This window comes from Gallus gallus, chromosome 1 (genome assembly GCF_016699485.2).
Source record: "Gallus gallus isolate bGalGal1 chromosome 1, bGalGal1.mat.broiler.GRCg7b, whole genome shotgun sequence".
NCBI classification, from domain to species: Eukaryota; Metazoa; Chordata; class Aves; order Galliformes; family Phasianidae; genus Gallus; species Gallus gallus.
The window spans coordinates 110483517-110502174 of NC_052532.1; the positions used below are offsets into that span (position 1 = coordinate 110483517).

The 18658-nt window shown below is 41.1% G+C and overlaps 1 long non-coding RNA gene across 2 annotated transcripts in view; it reads left to right on the forward strand.

Moving 5' to 3' along the window:
- The first annotated feature begins 7026 nt into the window (after window positions 1-7026).
- Window positions 7027-18658, forward strand: part of LOC101749503 — a 149475-nt gene continuing 137843 nt past the window's right edge. For both annotated transcript variants that reach the window (XR_006932569.1, XR_005841862.2), the window contains exon 1: window positions 7027-7078. This is a non-coding gene — a long non-coding RNA (uncharacterized LOC101749503). The remainder of the gene's footprint in view (window positions 7079-18658) is intronic.

An 18658-nucleotide genomic window follows, 5' to 3' on the forward strand; every position in this document is an offset into this window, starting at 1 on the left:
CCTGAGGACCTGAGCTGCTTGTAAAACGGTTGCAAGTACTTTGCTTGCACAGAGCAGCTGAGTTGTTAGGTAATGATTTCAGGAATCATGATTTTACGTGTGGGAGACAAGGATGTAGACACCACTTAAGAGAGATTTGTGGTTACTGTACTTCATAAGCAGGTTTCATTTTCTAAACCCTATTTCACGCGTTGGCCTGCACCCTGGGTACTGTATGACTTCCACCTGCCTGTGGACTGAACCCTATTGCATGTGGTAGAAAGGCAGCAGATTCAAACCCAACCTCCATACTAGCCCAGCACAAAAGGGACAGTTACAGATGTTATTCATTTGAATGAATGATTGGGCTTCATGACAAGTGCCTCCCAACCAAAGCCCATAGCAGAACATTTGCGTGGGTGTGAAGAGAGACAGCAAAGCAGTGTGGTTCATGTTGGCTTGATCCTCCTGTTGCTCGAGGGGAAGAACACAGAGAAAGTAAATTCTCTCTGGCCCTTACAGTGCTGTGAACGAGTCTGTTAAGATGCTTGTCCATTGCAGAGGTCCATTGGCAATGAGCCACAAGGAGTGTTTTAACTCTAAGTGAGCCATCACAAGGATAATGGATGTTAAGGAAAATATCCAGTGCTACTCATACTTAAATTCACTGCAGCTTTTTACTACAACTAACTGACAGAGCTTGGCTTCCCCCTTATGGGGACTGGGAAACAGGCAGGAGCAGGCAAAAGCTTTACCAACTCCCTGTGCTCTAGGACTTTGAAACCGTGCTTTGGAGAAGATTTGGAAAAGGTGTTCTGGTGGAATGAAATCTACTCTGCTAATATTTTTATCTGTGTAAAATATGAGGCTGCACTGAAAGTAATGCCTCCTATTTATTATCATGGAAACTACAAAAGACACAAAGAAGACAGTAATACTATTTGATAGAGCAAATTCTCAACTACACAAAAATATTTGTCAGCATAGTTACCACCGTTAGATAATTCACACGGCTGATCTGATTGAGATGCTCTTCATTTTGTGGTGGTACACCTGTGCGTGGCTGCCTGCACTGTGGTTTGTCTTTCATGTTGCTGTCACCACTGTTGAAATGTACCACCCACCACCTCACTGTGCTGATTTAACTTGACAGGGGGCTTAGCACCATACAGTCGTTCTCTCACTTTCCCCCTTCCCAGTGGGATGGGGGAGAGAATCAGGGAAAAAAAAATGGAGAACTCATGAGTTGAGATAAAACTATGTATTAAGAGAGGGAAAAAAATGGATAATTATGAAAAAATAATATATATATATGTATGAATGTATACAACAAGTGCTGTACAAGCAATTGCTCACCACCTCCCGAGCAGCGGGAGAGAGAGAGAGATGAACTCCCACTCCTTCAAAACTCCTACCACACAACATCATATTGTATGGAATATCCTCTGGGCCAGTTTAAGTCAGCAGCTATAAACATCAGTGTGTTATCAACAGTGTTTTTCTCCTAGAACCAGTGTCAGTGAGTGTCAGTAAGTTTTTCCCCATGGAAGAATTACCAATATCCACCTCTGATGTTGTGGCCAATATGATAAAATGGGAGGCAGTGTTTTTGGTTCAGCTCTTGTAATAAAAAAATGTAATAATAAAATCAGGGTTTAGTCATAAAAAAAAAAAAGTTGAAGCATTTTAATTTCATCACCAGGGACAAACTTCATTGTTCTGACAGTGTGAATAGGAGCATTGTGTATGCTTCATAGAGAAGTTACACAAGGAGATAGATTTTTCATTCTTTACTTGGAAAGAGAAAAATTCTTCAAGAACGATTGCCAAAAGTTGATTGAAAGTTCAGGGCTAATTGATTTTGATTCACTTCTTGGAAGAAAGAATGCAGACTTTCTTTAGAAAATGCAGGTATGTTAGTATAGGCATGGACAAAGAAAGACAGCGTGGGCATAGATCTGGCACAGTAGTAGCATCACCTTTTTCAGTTAATCTGTCAAAAGACAACTCAGCTTTCTTAAAGACTTCTGAGTACAGCCGCACTGCAGCTATGCATGCAATTTCATATTTCTCTTTAGCAGCCTACGAGTTTTCAAACTGTTGCAATGTCTTAGTGTTGTAGAGGTCAATTTCCATGAGTGGTTAAGATAAATGTTTTTCTTCCTCCTATTAAAATCAAACCGAGTGCAAGTATACTTCATCCCTCAGAGGCTTTTATATTTTAAACAGGGGATGCTTTTGGTTAAGTGTGTCACTTTGAATGAATACAAGTTGAGGAAGACTCAAAAAGAAACTGCTATTTGTTTATGCAAATCTTGGTGGATAGTAGGTCTGAGGGCACAAGTCAGTCTGCCCTTTCACTAGTGGCAGCACTGCTACATACATCCATAAATCTGCCTACGTATTTTATTTCCAAAGACAGCTGCTAGGGAAAGACAGAGAATTCCCACTGACTCAAGTCAGCCTTGTGATAGGACCTAAGTGTATTGAGAAAAAAACATTATTTCTTTTCGGTATCAAGAAGTAGGAACTGTTCCTAAAAAAGAGCCCAGTCATTTCACTAAGATGGTAAAGGCTACACCCTCAGATAGGGCATCTGAGAAGATCAAATACTCTCAAAATCTGGCAGCTTAGCTACTGGGGAGAAAGGAATGCATTCATCAGTTTTCATGGAGTGTTCATGGGACATTTGGTTGTTCTTCATGTTTATCCCCACAGTTCTTTCCTGGGTTGAATCTTCCCTCTTGATGTGGGAAAGTCAGTGCTGAAGAAAGGTTTTTTAATTTGGACTGTTGATCTGCTTGGTGAAGGGCAATGTTGTAAGCAGGTTCCAGCCCCATGAGTAGCAGGGAGTCAAAATTTTGCCGCTAATTTCACCATGCCAAAGCTTTGCCTTGTACACAGTTGTTGGGGGGAGAGGAACATTATGGGGTTCAACAAGTCCAGAACCCTGCATCAGGGGAGGAGTAACCACATGCATCAGTACAGGTTAGGGGACGATCATCTGGAGAGGAGCTCTGCAGAGAAGGACCTGGATGTCCTGATGGACAGAAAGTTGGCCATGAGTCAGCAGTGTGCTCTTGTGGACCAAAACGCCAGTGGTATCCTGGGGTGCATTAAAAAAAGTGTGGCCAGCAGGTTGTGGGAGGCGATCCTCCTCAGCTCTGCCCTGGTGAGGCCACATCTGGAGTCCTGTATCCAGTTCTGGGCTCCTCCGTTCAAGAAAGAGGGAACTACTGGATAGAGATCGTATGAGGAATGACTGAGGGACCTGGGACTCTCCAGTTTGGAGAAGACTGAGAGGGGATCCTATCGGTGCTTATAAATCTCTAAAGCGTGTGAGTCAACTGGATGAGTCCAGGCTCTCTCTGCTGGTGCCCAGTGACAGAACAAGGGGCTATGGGCACAAACTTGAACATAGAAAGTTTCATATGAATGTGAGGAAAAGCTTATTTACTGTGAGAGTAACGGAGCACTGGAACAGGCTGCCAGAGAGATTGTGGAGTCTTTTTCTCTGGACACATTCAAAAACCACCTGGACACTTTCCTGTGTGACCTACTGTAGGGAACCTGCTTTAGTAGAAGGATTGGACTTGATGAACTCCAGAGGCCCCTTCCAACCTGTACAATTCTGTGATTCTGTTTTCTGGGGCCTGGAAGTCTTCTTTCTTCTCTTCTCTTAGCTGTCTTTGCATAATTTCCATAATTTTAATACCTGACTGAAAATCAATGTTCCTGAGAGAAGATTAAATGAGACAGTGCCTACAGTGTCAGTGATACAAATGGTCACCAGACACTTATTTGTAGTTATTTGCTGAGAAACTGAATTGGGGTTTCCAACTCATGGCTTCTTCACTGGCTCTTTCCTAACTGCTGTCCCACAGATAATGGGTGGTGATATTTGGTGAAAACGAGACTCTTAATGTGTAGGTGCACAAACCTGAATTAGAAGTTTAATAAAAGAGAAAGTGGAAAATTGACCATATATTTGATAGGTCATTTCAGCGTGCTTGCACTCACAGTATTTATGTCCCCTCTGGATTTCTGTAACTTGCTTTTCTGAGCCACACATCTGGTTGTGCTTTTCCAAGATCAATTGAGAGATATTTCTCCCTTGTACTTAGCAATAGGGTTACCTTGTGGCTTTTTTTTCCCAAGGCTTTTTTATATTAAGTAATTTGTACTTTGTAATTTTCTCAGCAGTCCACCAAGTGCTAGAACAAAGCAGTTTGGCTTCTTCCCCAAGCTATGTCAGCCACTCTTGGCACTTAGTGAATAATTATGAAATCTCTATTAAATAAAGGATGCATGTGAACATGGAAATTGCCAGAGTAGATGCAAATTTCAATTGTTCCTTACCTCTGTATCTAGTCCAAATTTTAAAATTCTGTCTGCATGGTCCTTGCTGTGCTTCCTTCCTATGTAGATATCCAATTTTTATATGTATAGACCAAAAAGCTGAGAAGCTTGATGCTTTCCAGTTAGTAGCTCGTATTTGTGCATGCTAATCATGCTTGTTAGAAATGCAAATCCAACGCAGGCATGTGATAGAATGCATGCTTCTAAAATCACGGTCTTAGCTGGAACACTGAAAATGCTCAGCATTACACAGAAATGTCTGGAGAAGTGTGCTGGCTATTGTTAGGCAGTGAGAATTCATGACTGCTTAATTCAAACCTTTCTAAATAGTGAGTTATGAAAATAACTGCTTTTACATGAGTCAGCTTTAGCACTGCTCCCAAAAGATTTGTCTTCTACTGTCACCTATCACCCACCTGCCATCCAAATCCTCATGATCTTTTAAGAGCAGGTTATTGCAGCTTTTATTTGAAAACAAAAGGAACATACCACACATTTAATGAATGTTTTTAGCCTGACTAACTTCCCATTGACTTTAGGTCAACACATGTTCTGAGAACTGGCCATGACACATGCCCCTGTATAATTACAAACAGCAGTGGCAGATCACTTTCAACTTCATTCTTGTTTAGAATGTCTGTCCTGAAGATCCAGCTAACATCTGTGTTGCTGAGAGTTTTTTGCAGTGTTACATTTCTTCATTAGGTAATGACAACAGAATCCAATTATTTTCAACATGCCAAGAAGAAATTTCCAGATTGCATAAGCTTTGAGGAACTGGCAACATGCATGAAGTTTAAAACTGATGAATCACATGTGAAAGTATCAGTGAGTCTAACTGTTATGACATCTGCTTTATCTTATCATACTTTCTCTTCTCTTTAATAATCCTCTGTTTTCAGTTCCTTCTTCAGTTGATGGAAGTGGAATAAAGAATAACACTGGTGGGAGCCCTTGGCTGAAATGACACAGCCCTGTTTCCTCCCTCAAGAGTGGCACCATCAACAGCATTTAACTTCTCTTTAGTTAGCTCAGTTTTTAACCCTGATCCAGTCTACTGAAAGTTTTTCCGAAGCAAATGGGAAACTCCTTGTTTCCTCCACCATTAAACCTTACTCAAACTGTGTTGATCTGTTTGCAGGATGGCACACTGCACCCACAATTCAATTTCAAGGAATTGTGGCATGAGTGCCCCACAACTATTCAGAGCTCTATAATGTAACTCAGACATCCTGCTCTGCTTACACCACACACTGGGTCCTGGTCTTCCCATCCATTTCCACAGAATCATCAAATAGTTGAGCTGAGGAAGGACCTCTGGAGGTAACCAGGCCCAACACCTACTCAAGTAGGAGCACCTACAGCAGGAGGACAAGTACCATGTCCAATTGGGTTTTGAAGATCTTCAAGAAGGAGACTCCACAGTCTCTCGGGGCAACATGTGCAAGTGCTCTGTCACCTGCACAACTCGGAAGTGCTTCCTGATGTTCACTGCCTCCTGTATTCCAGTTTGCATCCATTACTTCTTATCCACTTTCTTAGCGTGAGTCCCTCTGGACTGGAGCAGTCTTTCTTCCTCAGCAGCCACTGTAGCTGTGGCTATTTCCTTCCTGTCTCTTCTAAGGAATCTCAGGCTCCACTTATTTTGTCACCTTGTGTCACAGAGTTAATGCTCCCTCTGCTCCAGCTCCTCCTGGCAAAGGTGATGCAAAGGTGTAGACATGCTGCTAATTGGTAATAGATTTCAGGTCTTTTTGACAGTCTTTGGTTTCAAAAAGCTTATCAATCTGTCTTCGCACGCAGCTTACTACAAAATTCTGCTTCAGGAACATGACAAAATTCATCTAATGATGAAACAATTTAGTTGTTTGTCACTGTCATGATCTCTTCTTCAAACATCAAGTATTTTTCTCATATATCAGCTTAACTGAATAACCCTGACATAACCCCATGTAATCAAGACTCTTAGCTGAAATGTGCTCTGCAGCTGTAAAATGCTACTCTTGTTTATTGAGCAAATTGTCTAATACACTGTCTGCTCCTTCCCCTTCAGAGTTTTTCCTTTTGATGTAATTTGATGAGGAATTAGACTCATAATGTTCTGACTAATATCCTAGGAGAAGTATTAGCTTTTGTGCCAAGGGGTCTGTTGTGCTTGTAGAGTATCGTACTAACAGACTATCATAGAGCACTGAAAGTAAAATAACAATAAAGGTAGAATATTCTGGTGGAATGAAGGGGCACTTTGTGCTATAGATAAAGACATTGAAGGTTACATGAGGGAAAAATGTACATATTGTGATACTAAGGGTGATCTACAATCCAAACAAACAGAACCAAAAAATAGAGGCAGAAATTAAGTCATATAATCACAGAACTGTAGGGGCTGGAAGGGACCTCTAGAGATCATTGAGTCCAACCCCCCTGCCAAAGCAGGCTCCCTAGACCAGGTTGCACAGATAGGAGTTCACGTGAGTCTTGAATGTCAATTTACGGCACCAGTTCCAATTAAGATAGTGTATGGGACCCATTGAATCACGGCCTGAACATCTGATTGACCACCTGAGGCGAGCACTGAGTCAGCCACAGGAGCACAGGTGAAGGCAATTCAGCTGTGTGACAGGAAGGGGTGGAGCCTGGCTGCATCTCTCCTAGACCCCATTTATGGGCTGACTGCCACTGAGGAGAGTTCTTTCTCTGGAGATTGCTTGTTGTGGAGTTTTGTGTGCCTACAACACTGGTGAGTACCTTTCATTTATATCTGATTATCTTTTCCAATGTGGTAATCTTACCAGCCTAACTTCTCTGTGTACTGTGTAACATCTGTATACTTATTAACTGTGTAGGTACTGTCTAACGTGTGCAATGTTACAACCTGACCTACTGTCTCTAGCCTCTGTGCTAACAGAAGCAACTCAGATAATTAACTACAGTGGAGATGGTGGAACTACTAATCCATTATTAGTGTTAAATGGCATATTCTGTATTTTTTTGATTGAGTTAGGAGGGTGCAAGGTCTGGGACTGACAAAGATATGTAGCAAGATGAACCTTCGGTCTGCATGCAAATCTTTTTGAAGTCAGCAGGAAATTTCTACTTTAGTAGAAGGAAACTACCTCATTACCATATTGGACCTGTCACTTGAAAACAGACTTTATGGGCAAGGGTAAAAGCACCTTAATGAAAACTAATCTGGCTTAGATTTCACATTTCTTTATTGATCAAACAGGTCATCACAGAAAAGTGAAATGATGAAGGAAAGTTTGTTGGAACTAATGAGAGTTAAACCAGTAAATGAATTTCCTTTTTGGTACGACAAGTGATTTTATGTTCTGCTGGAATGAGTGAGGAGTATATTTGTTCTGTGCTTGTCTAATATTAACTGCAAATCAATAAAGAGAGAAGTTACAAGTCCTTAATGTGAGTAGTACAATCTGAAATTGTGGTAGTAGATCCTTCTGTCAAGGCCAGAGATTATTTCTATAAAAAAAAAAGTAAAGAAGAAAAGGGAATAACTTAATTCTGAATAGAAATGCATCTAGCATAGAGGCCTGTGCTTTGATTAGCATGGAGTCAGAGTAAACAGAAAAACTCAAGCTCATCTTTGAACTTCACCAAATATTTGGGGGTTAAAGTGGAGAACCCCTTCTCCAGCTAATAGCATTGTTCAGGCAGCATGTGACTCACCATGTTGGTTGATAGACAGTGTGTATTTGCACTATAGCAGGGGAGTCCAACTGCAACAGGATAATCCATTTGTATAAATGGGTTTACTTACTAATTCACAATGAGCAGGTCTCATTTCACTGCTATCTCACCCACCCAGCCACACTTTCCTGCCCTATTCTCCCCCATATGCATCATGTACAGCTGCTGTGGCACCTTGCCTGCTCTATGACCCAGTGTAGGATGCAGCTAGTGGTACTGATGGGGACCTGCAGCCCCAGCCACGAGGCCTGGCAACGTTGGCTCTGGTCACTGGGGCTCTGCAACCCTTCCTTCCTCTTTGCTGCTGGCACATCTTCACCTCGCAAGATGGGGTCTCTCATCACAGACTGAAAACCTGAGCTGGATCAGGAAACTCAGGTCTTCTAGTTCCCCTTTAGAGATATCTAATGATTAAATATTGTAACTAAAGATGTCATGGCTCCTAAGCCAATGAGAGAAGCACGTACTGCCGTACTGTACTTTAAGTTATAGGGAGATTTGGCTTCTGGTATAGAAAACATGGTCTGAAATAAACTGTAAAGAAGTCAATGTAGAAATGCATACCAAAAAGTATAGCTTCATCTTAGCCATGGGCTAATTTTTTTCTGCATTAGATCAGTAGATCTCACCCAGTCTGATCGGAGTGTGTTAGCTGGCTTTGTCTTTTAACTGTTGTGCAACCTGATGCATGATGTGCAGTGCACCAGCTGATCCCCCTGGCTCTTAGTGGGGAGATGGACTGTAGTGCCTGCTTTGGGACTTTGGGTCCTGGGGCTGGTAGGTGGTAGGTCAGAGGTGGGTGCTAGCCCTGGTTCCTTCCTAGCTTGTAGCCAGAAAGCCAGAGGAAATCTTAAGACAAAAGAATAGCCAACAAACACACCAGTTCTGGAGATTTTTACAGTATTAAAACAGTTGTGTTCTTCCTTAATAATTCCCTCTGAACAACATACAAGTAGGAGGAAAAAGCTCATAAGGAAACTTAGGAAGCTTTGTAAGTAGACATTTGTGAAGACAATTTAAAAGAAATGGTCATTGTCATTAGGTAGAAGTGCTTTCATGCTGTGAAGGGTGTACCTAGAGTGGCTCATATTTCAATCCAGAGTCATTATTCGTAGCAATCCTGAATATGTACAGCTCTTGTCATACCTATTAGACTAATGTACCTTAAACTGTCTAACTTACTATACATTAAGCTAAAAAGCATGATTGTTTTTATGGCTACTTTTTCTTCTGCTTCTGATCCCACTCTTACTTTCTGGTGTTGCAATAATCTCATGCTCCATCCTTCTGCAGCTATGCAACTGCACCTGTACACTTTGAAACATGCTGTGAGTTGGAGTCCTACCTCAGAAACTGTTAAATGGAGAACGTAAAATAATAAAATAATCAAACATATAGCTTATTGCTTTGTTTGAGAAAGAAAACATCAGTACTGTTTTGCATGGCCAAGCAAAAGGGATAGAAGCTCTGCTAGCACCATGTTTCCAAAGTTTTCACAGTATCTACCCACATTGAGATCATCATTGTTTTCATGGATGTCTGTCTTGAACTGTTCTCACCTTCAAGGCAAATCTGTGAAATACCAAGAAGGAATGAAGTCTCAACGAAATATCTATGTGTACTGAGGAGATCAGTGTATGATCACTGGTACATGTGCTATTGAAACATAGCCATAAAGAAAGCATCACTAGAAAGCAGGTTAATTGGGAAGGAAATTGCCCTTATGCTGTTCTACATTCTGCTCTGAAGGAGGAAATATATTACTACATTACTTGGTATCTTTACTGAGGACAACGTTTTCTAGTTGGTGCTCATCGAATTTATTTTCAGAAAAGCTGGGCTGTGTTTTAAACATGCCTGTCTTCATAGCACCATCTGCTGGTACTTCGCGTACTATAGCCCGCAGCTTTGTCATGCCTGCACCTGCGTATTTCACAAGTGTCGAGGTTTGTTGCTATTCATTGTACCTCGGTTCTGTTATGGAGCTGTAATAGCATCTCATTAGCTAAGCTTCAATTTCGCATCCATTCATCCCAACAGTTTATATTCTGAAAGCAATCCTTATTCACGCTGTGAAGGGAAATGGGAATGTTTGCATTACAGGGAGGGATGTGATGCTTGGCCCCTTATGTTCTTTGTATGTACATCCATACCTCTGAGGCTGGTATTCTCTCTGTGATCTGCAGTGGAAGAGACCATGCTCTATTAAGTCTGAGCAAAATGTGCCCACTGGTTCACTCTTGAATTTGCCAGTTTCAGTGATAAATTTTTAATGTATGTGTCTCCTCCTTGATCAAATATGCTTTCATTCTTTCTACGAAATGAATGGGTGGTCACATTTGAAGGAAAACAGTGATACTTTACGTATTTTTTTTAAACCCATCTCTAGGATACAGAGGTGATATGGGGAGACCTTGTTGAGGCCTTCCAGTACTTGAAGGGAGTGTATAAACAGGAGGGAGAGTGGCTGTTTACAAGGGTGGATAGTGACAGAACAAGGGGGAATGGTTTTAAAGTGAAGCAGGGGAGGTTTAGGTTGGATATGAGGAGGAAGTTTTTCACACAGATGGTGATGACACACTGGAACAGGTTGCCCAAGGAGGTTGTGGATGCCCCATCCCTGGAGGCATTCAAGGCCAGGCTGGATGTGGCTCTGGGCAGCCTGGTCTAGTGATTGGCGACCCTGCACATAGCAGGGGGGTTGACACTACATGATCTTTGTGGTTCTTTTCAATCCTGGCCATTCTATGATTCTGTGATTCTATGATACAATTTTAGATCTGAACTCATGTTGACTGTGCCAAAGAGGATGTTATTTTATTGATATTTTAGCTTTGAGCCAGTGGATGAGTTGGGAAGGTCTAGTGGCCTTTTATCAATGAAGATCAGCTTGTAAACCATAGCACACTTTTGAATGTCCCATGTTTCCAAAAAAACCCAAACAATTCCCCTACTCCCATTCCCATTTTTTTTCTAAATTCTTTAGAGGATTTAATAGTTGAGTCTTGTCAACAACTTGGATGTTTCTAGAAAAAAAAGGTGCCTTTGTATCTCAGATAGAACTCAAACAAGATGTCTCCAAAAATACGTACACAAAGCAGTTAATATTCTTTCTGCCCTTTCAGTGTGCCTGAAGACTTAATACTGCATTAAGTAAATGAAGTACAATTACAGTGCATGAGGCAAGGAAATGTGTTTCTGAAATAATTACTGTATGCAGAATGTTAGTTCTTGTCAGAAGAAAGTAATGGGGAAAAAAACTTGGTGACTGGTGTCTGAACAGGTAAGGTCTCCTAGCCAGTGGTAGAGGTACCTCGTGTAGAGCGGAGACAGAGTGTGACCATGAAAGAGGGGCAGATATGAAGTGCTAAGGACTGACCACAGCCCCTATTCCCCGTTCTCCTAAGCTGCTCAAAGGAGAGGTGTTTAGTTTGCTTTTAATTTCTTACTGCTCTGGTCTGTTATTAATGTAGTTCATTGCCTATTACTGTACCTTATATCGAGTCTTTCCCGTAATGGTAATAGGTGAGTGATCTCCCCATCTTTTTCTCAAACCGTAAGCCTTTTCCCATCATATTTTCTCTTCCTGTTCTTCTGAAGAGGGGTAGCAAGAAAGCAGCCTGGTGCAGCTGAGCTGCATGTCAGTGTGAAGTCACCAAATCCAAAAAGCCCCCCCATGGGGCTGGTAATCCCAAGTGGTCCCATTTCCTATGATGCTGCTTCCTTAACCAATGTACAAGTACACTGTAATGCACCAGGTCAGAAGAATGGATTTAGGACATTTAAACAGATGTTTGAATTAAGCTGATCTGAGCTTCCACAAAAACACTATGGGACTGACCTGCTCCCACAGCCCAGGTATCTGTTTCCCCAGAGGCTCCATTCAGATTCCATAGAAAGATGCAAGATCTTGCACCTCAGGAAAGCTTTATTAACTGCAGGCATCTAAAGCAAGAAAGAAGAGCAATAAATTATTAGGTTAAAATGGAGAGTCTTTTGGGAGGACAGTTATGGAAGGTCAGCATATGAATTCATGTAAGATACTTTTTTTTACTGCTTTGCCATGAGTTTGATAGCTGCATGTTAGACCGTATATATTCATAGTTATAACACTGCTGTGAAGTTATGGTATTCTTGTAAGGATGTCTTCCTGTTTGAAGGGCAGAAGTGCTGGTTGACCATCAGGTAGGATTTCTAAGATTTACAAGAGATTTGAACTGGCAGGATCTACAGCCCATCTGTACACTAAATCCTTTGTTGCAACCTCCTTTCCTTAGTACAGATAGTTTGATGTGTTGCTTCATCTGTGTGAAGAACAGCATGCGTTTGCCAAATTTCTTGAATTCTTCAAGTCAGTACATTTTGCAAAAGAAATTAGCTCTAATTTAGGCAACTGAATAAGAGACTTTAAGAAAAATCTGTTCCCAAATGTCAGTCCCAACAGAGGATTTGGAGGGTTTGAGGTTATACAAAAAAGTATAATTTGGCTTTCATTCACTGTCAAATTTTGTATGTGTAGGAGGTAAACTCAAACAACAATTGCCAACTACTTATTGGCAATTGGCTTGGGACAGAGCTGTTAGTCTTCTACTTCATTTATGTTTAGCTCTGAGGCATCCACTTTTCTATTATTCTACATCTGCTTTCAGAATTCATTGAAATCCATTGAAATCTAAGGGTCAGTGAAGAACATTGTCTGAAGGTGTGAGTTCTAATTTAAAATGACTTTGTAATCAACAAAACAAAACTGCTTCTCAAATCAGTTACCAATTGCTCAGAGGCAAATCTATACCTAAAGGACGCAGTGTACCTGCTGTTGAATGTACAGGATATGAAAACAACAATCTAGAGACTCATAATAATTTCAATCTGACTTTTAAAGCAAGAGTTTTGGTGTCTACCCACAAGGTATTTATACAGATTTGTATTTTGTTTTCTGAATTCACATTAGAGTATACAGTCCAGTTGCATAAAATCCTGATGGCAGTCTGACCTCTAGTGATCGGTATCCCTGCCCACAGCAGAGGATTGGAGCTTGATTATCTCTAAAGTCCCTTCCAATAAAAGCCATTCTATGATTCTATCCTACACTTCAAGTAGGATGGACACACAAATTATAATATTATTATTATAATATTATTATTATAATCTTTTATACTCTTATTTGAGAGGGTGTCTTAGCTGGTAACTAGAGAAAATGTCTTTGTTACCCAACAAAACAAATTTTGTTCTTGTAACACAATACACATACAGAGAATTTAATTCCTATAGTTTTATTTCTATGGATTCCAGTTGGTGGATTGCTCTCCACAACTCCTTGTAGTAAAATATATTTTGCAGTCATGTACTGTAATGTCATTGTTATCCCCATTTTTGTTATGAATTTTGTCTTGCTTCTAAGTGGTGACAATGACTTGTCTTCTTTCTTCTTACTAACTTGTTTCAGAGGTATTTGAGTGACAATGTATCTTGAGAGGTTGGTATCAATATGCTTAGACAAGGCAACAAGTCTGGCAACTTTTCTTTACCTACATTTCTTTCCAGAAAAGACATCGCCTTGGAGCCAAACCAGGATGGCACATAGCTATGAGGCTAGCTTCATTTATCTGCATTCATCTTCAGGTGTAGTTCATTCCTTATACTTTGTATTTTGGTTTAAGACAACCACAAAATTGTCTCCTATTTAAGACAATTTTTTTCAAGCGTCCCTTTCTTCAAGGATGGGTGAAAACTTCAGGGTGGTGTATTGATTCACCGAGTGCCAAGTGGCCAACTTGAAATGAGAGGGCGTTTCTCCCCAAGAGCTATCCCTGTGCTCCTGCCCTCAGTGACATGGGTTTGTCAGCAGGCTAGGAGCAATAGAGGGGAAGAGTCTCCCTGTGGGCATTTATTAGCCATAATCCCTCTGGTACAGAGCGGTGCAGAGGGGGAGAGGTTTGAGACCTCAAGTGTACAGAAATCATGCAGATGCCATATGTCCTCCTTCATTCCAGAGCTTTCACAACTATGTCTGAATAGTTGGTTTACCAAAGTGATGACTCAGGTTCTGCCAGAAAAACCTTGGGTTAGGGAAAGAAGGCCAATAGCCATCTCCTTCCTGATGTCCACTTTCTGCCTGGTATCTCACCTTCTAGCAGCTCACTTCTGTACTGCCAGATATACTCCTATGGCAGAAGTCATCATTTTTAATTCTGTATTGAGCCTCTTCAGTTGTAGTGATGGAGTGTTATGTCATAAGGTACAATTCTGGTTTTGAAACCAAATCCTAATGCTCCAAATGTATATGCACACACACTCCAGTTTAGATGTGTGAACAGAGTTGTGCTTGTTAAATATGAGTATTTCCAGGACTGTTGCCCAGTTCTGCATTCTAAGATTATCCATTTGCTGTCTTTCCATCATATACATTCATTGCAGGAATAGAAAGTTTTCTTTTTCCTATCTGCCAACCATGGAAACAGTGAATGTTGAACTGTATTCTTCCTACTTATGAATCATCCTCCTCAACCTTGACTCAGCGATCACAGGGGAACACTTAGGCCGGGGTTAGCATATATTCTTCTGATCAAGAAGATTCTGTAGTATGGTATTATATTACTCATTTTTTTTAATGATGCCTATGTAGAATCCTACTCATTATCTTTCATCTATGTTAGCTTAATGGAGCTAAGGGATTGAAACAGTGGAAAATTATTTTTAGTCCTTTGAGACAGATAGACCTGACATTAAGTGTGCTATGAATGCTGAAGAAATAAAACTTCGATATCTACAGTTAAAGGAAAATCAAAATATATTGTTTCAAGGTGGCAGCTTTTAGTTACTCTGAGATATGGTGTTCTGGCTGGAGGAGAAAGTGTGAGTGTGCTGGATGTGAGAAGAGTACTCCAAGAGATTTTATTCTTTATTAGCAGTGTGGCTTTTGGATATACTGTAAATATTTATAACGATGAGAAAGAAAGTATGTTTTGCATCAAAGGCAATTATGCCAGCTAACAGCATGTTCAGGCTAAGATAATTGACTGCACAATCTTTTAATACTTTGCCCCTCTCAAACCTGTTGCTTGGATACCACATTCTCTGAACTATTATGCACCTTGCTGAAAATTAAATAATAAAGAAAAGGTTTTAGCAGCTCCTTTGTCTTTTCCATACGCTATACATTTAAATATATTTTTGGAAGTGTTGTCAAAGAGGGCTGTCTGGTGGCAAAATACTGAAAGGAACAGTTGGAAAATCCAACCTGTGTGAAGTCTGAATTCAAATCTTAGTTTTCTAGATATGTTTTTTGTTTTTCATGCAAGTTTGTCCTTCCTCTAAGGTAATATCACATTAAGATGCAATGAATAGATTTTCAAACTGTAGACATCCTGAAGTAACTGGATAACTCACCCAGGTAAGTCTCACTCATCCTACTGATAATAGTTTGCTCCTTGCTCACTTTCACTCTCTCTAAATAGTTCATCTGAAAGCGTGAGATTGTGTTTGTTATTTGAGAATGCTGTATAATGAAATACTTTTTGGCTTCCATCTAAACGCCAGGTATTCTGTTGAATTAGATCATGCCATGAAACTCTGATTTCATGTCATGATTTCTTTAAGCTATGAGCTGCTATTTTATCTCTATATAAAAACCCCTCAGAAATGCCTGGGGTGCTTTAATGCAATATTCAGGTTTGTGTACAGGATTCGTTACACATTTCAGCACTGAAGCAGCTTTTGGGAAGTCTCTGTGTTTATCTACCTTGATACCAGTGAGAGAGAGAGCTGGGAATGTATGCATTGGTTGGCCCAACAGGTGATGTCTTTAGGATCAACTACTGCTAGGATTATTTTACCAGGAAAATCCAGGGATTGAGTTATATGATGTTGCTGCCTGAGGGCTGAAGGTTTTCCTGTGGAAGTGTAACCTGTGTTTGGGGAAGCCATCCCTTTACAAAGTGAAAGTCAGTTCTGCAGCATGGTGACTCCAGCTCAGGTACAGTGTTTCAATTTAGATTAAGCAAAGAGATATTTATCAGAAAGGATGAGGATGACAGTAAGAATGACTTTTGTTACATGGCGGGAGGCATAGAAAATCCCCTGCCTGTTCCCTGTGCCTGGGGAGAGGTACTCTGCCCCAGAGCACAGACACTGATGGTCCTTCCCATGAGGAGCAAAAGGTTTTGCTGAAGCATGTGTTAAGAGAGCAGAGAAAGGAAGAGAATGTAAGCCTCTTTCAAGTAGACATGCTCTTACAAGAGCACCACAGAAGCTCTGCTTTCAGGGCCAGTGGCTGTGAAGGGCAGAGGCAGCAGGTCTAGCAGGGTTACACACCTGTGAGGTGCAGAGGTGGTGATCACTGCCCTCATGTGCTAGTGATGCAAATTGCATTTATCCCCTTCCATGTTAAACTGCATCTAGGGCCTGTGACACATACAGAGGAGATGGCTTCAGTTTGAAAATGTGGACAGCAGATTTCACAGCATGATACTCACTCAAGCACACTCTTTGCAAACCACAGGCTGTGTCTTGGGAAGCAAGTCAGTACCACAGTCAGTGGGATGCCAGGATATTGGTATATCTCATTGCTTCAGTAGGTGATGGGGCAGAGCTGCAATAACAGCTGTGGCTCAGTTGTCTCAGCTTGCAGCTCCTCTCTGTTTCCTATTGCCATGAAAATGAGTTAAAACAGAGGGGAGGTTCATATCTGGAAAAGAGTTGGACTGCAGACATCTTCTAATCTGGATTTGGGGATTTGCCCATAATCTCTAATGCAAAGGGAATGTTTTGTCATTTATGTTCACAGTCAAGGCAGTCAGCAGCAATGTCAAAGTGACTCACCACAGTGCTGAGATTGTGACTCACTGCCATGTCCTTTCTGGAAAGACACTAATCCTCCTTTCCTGCTGCTTGGGCAGTTTTGGGAACCACAATGCTAAGCACTGGAAGACACATTTATTAAGTGACACATGCCAGGACTGTGTTTTGTTTGTAACAGCAAGGAAGTACGTTGTGGTCTCTCTGCTGTTGACTAGATGCTGACGCATCTGGCACCCAGGCACCAGAGGATAGAGAGATTTGGGTATTTGTTTCACTGGCTAGGACTGGGTGTCAAACTTATTTCAGTCAGTGGGTCTTTGGGCTGGATTCAAGAGTTTTTATTAACAACCAACATATGTCAAATGGAAACTCCCCTACTCCACCCTTCCTAGTCATGCTGTTTTAAGGCACTTGTACCTTTAAATAATAACAATCCTTCAAGGTTTTTTCTCTGAGTAACTTGTGCTCAAGGGACTTGGAAGTCCTTAGGTTTCTTTCTGACCAGTGACAGGATGTGGTGTACCTACAAGGAGTCATCTAACCCATTGCCACACAACCAGTCTGGTCAAAACTCTTTGGAATTACTTACGGAGCAGGAGGAGCTGTGTCCTGTGAATAGCTCAGTGACTCCACCTCAGTTCATTATTGGTGCAGTGTTTGCCATAAATCTTGACATTTTCTGTTTTAAACCAGTGGTTGGTTTGTTCCGGTCTCTTGGAGCCTATAACTAGTGCGGGGAATCATCTTGTATGTCTACATGTCTTCAAACATTTACAGAGGATGTCTTTATCTGAGAGGATCTCCCTGGGCTCCAATTACAGTCAGAGGAGAGAGACAGGAATTGCAGGGTGTGATATATCTGGCATACTTCAGTGTTCTGCCTCAGGAGGAGAGAAGCTGTACCCTAGAGATGACTGTTTCTTTCAGTACATTAGAAAGTAGTTCATGGGCAATAACATAAATGGAACAGTCTGTACTGAGGCAAGTGGAATGTGTTCATTCAAGATTTAATAGAACCATATGAATTCCAGTTTTAACTCTGTTTCTGCAACTCTCACCAAGCACTCAGCATTTGCATGTTTTTTGAAATATTTAGGGGTATCATATTTTTACTTTTTTAACCAGAAGTGTATGTATATATGTATGTAATTTCTCCTTTCTCAATGGCAGAAATCTTACTTGTACATCTGTCTGGCACTGTCCTGATTCACTTGACGGTGTCAGTGTTTCCAACCCTAAATGGTAAAAAGTCATGAAAGGTTTTCAACAAATCTGAGAAGCTTTTCATTTATATTTCCATAATATGAAGCCCTCAAGCTGTACGGCACTTGTGAAGAGTTGTTCACTTGTACGTGTTCCAGAAAAGTACCATTCTCCCTGGCTCTCTGTAGGCAGTATAGTAATTCCTTCATAACCCTCAGAATTTCTGACTCAATACGTCCACTACCCCATATATTTCTTTTCTTGACTTCCTTTTCCACACCTTTCTCTTCCACTTTGAATTCTGCATTGTCTCCATCTGCAAGTGCTTGGGGTGCCAGCAGAGTTTCTGAAGGCTTCTGTCTCCAACTAGACTTGTTTGGGAACATGGTTGTGCATCTTACACCCTTCTACTGTAGGCATCACAGAATCGTAGATTCATTAGAGTTGGAAGGGAACTTTAAAAGCCATCTAGTCCAAGTCCCTGCATTGAAAAGTACATCTTCAGCTAGATCAGGTTGCTCAGAGCCCCATCCATCCTGACCTTGCATGTCTCCCAGGGTGGGGCTTCCACCATCTCTCTGGGCAACCTGTGCCAGTGCCTCAACACACT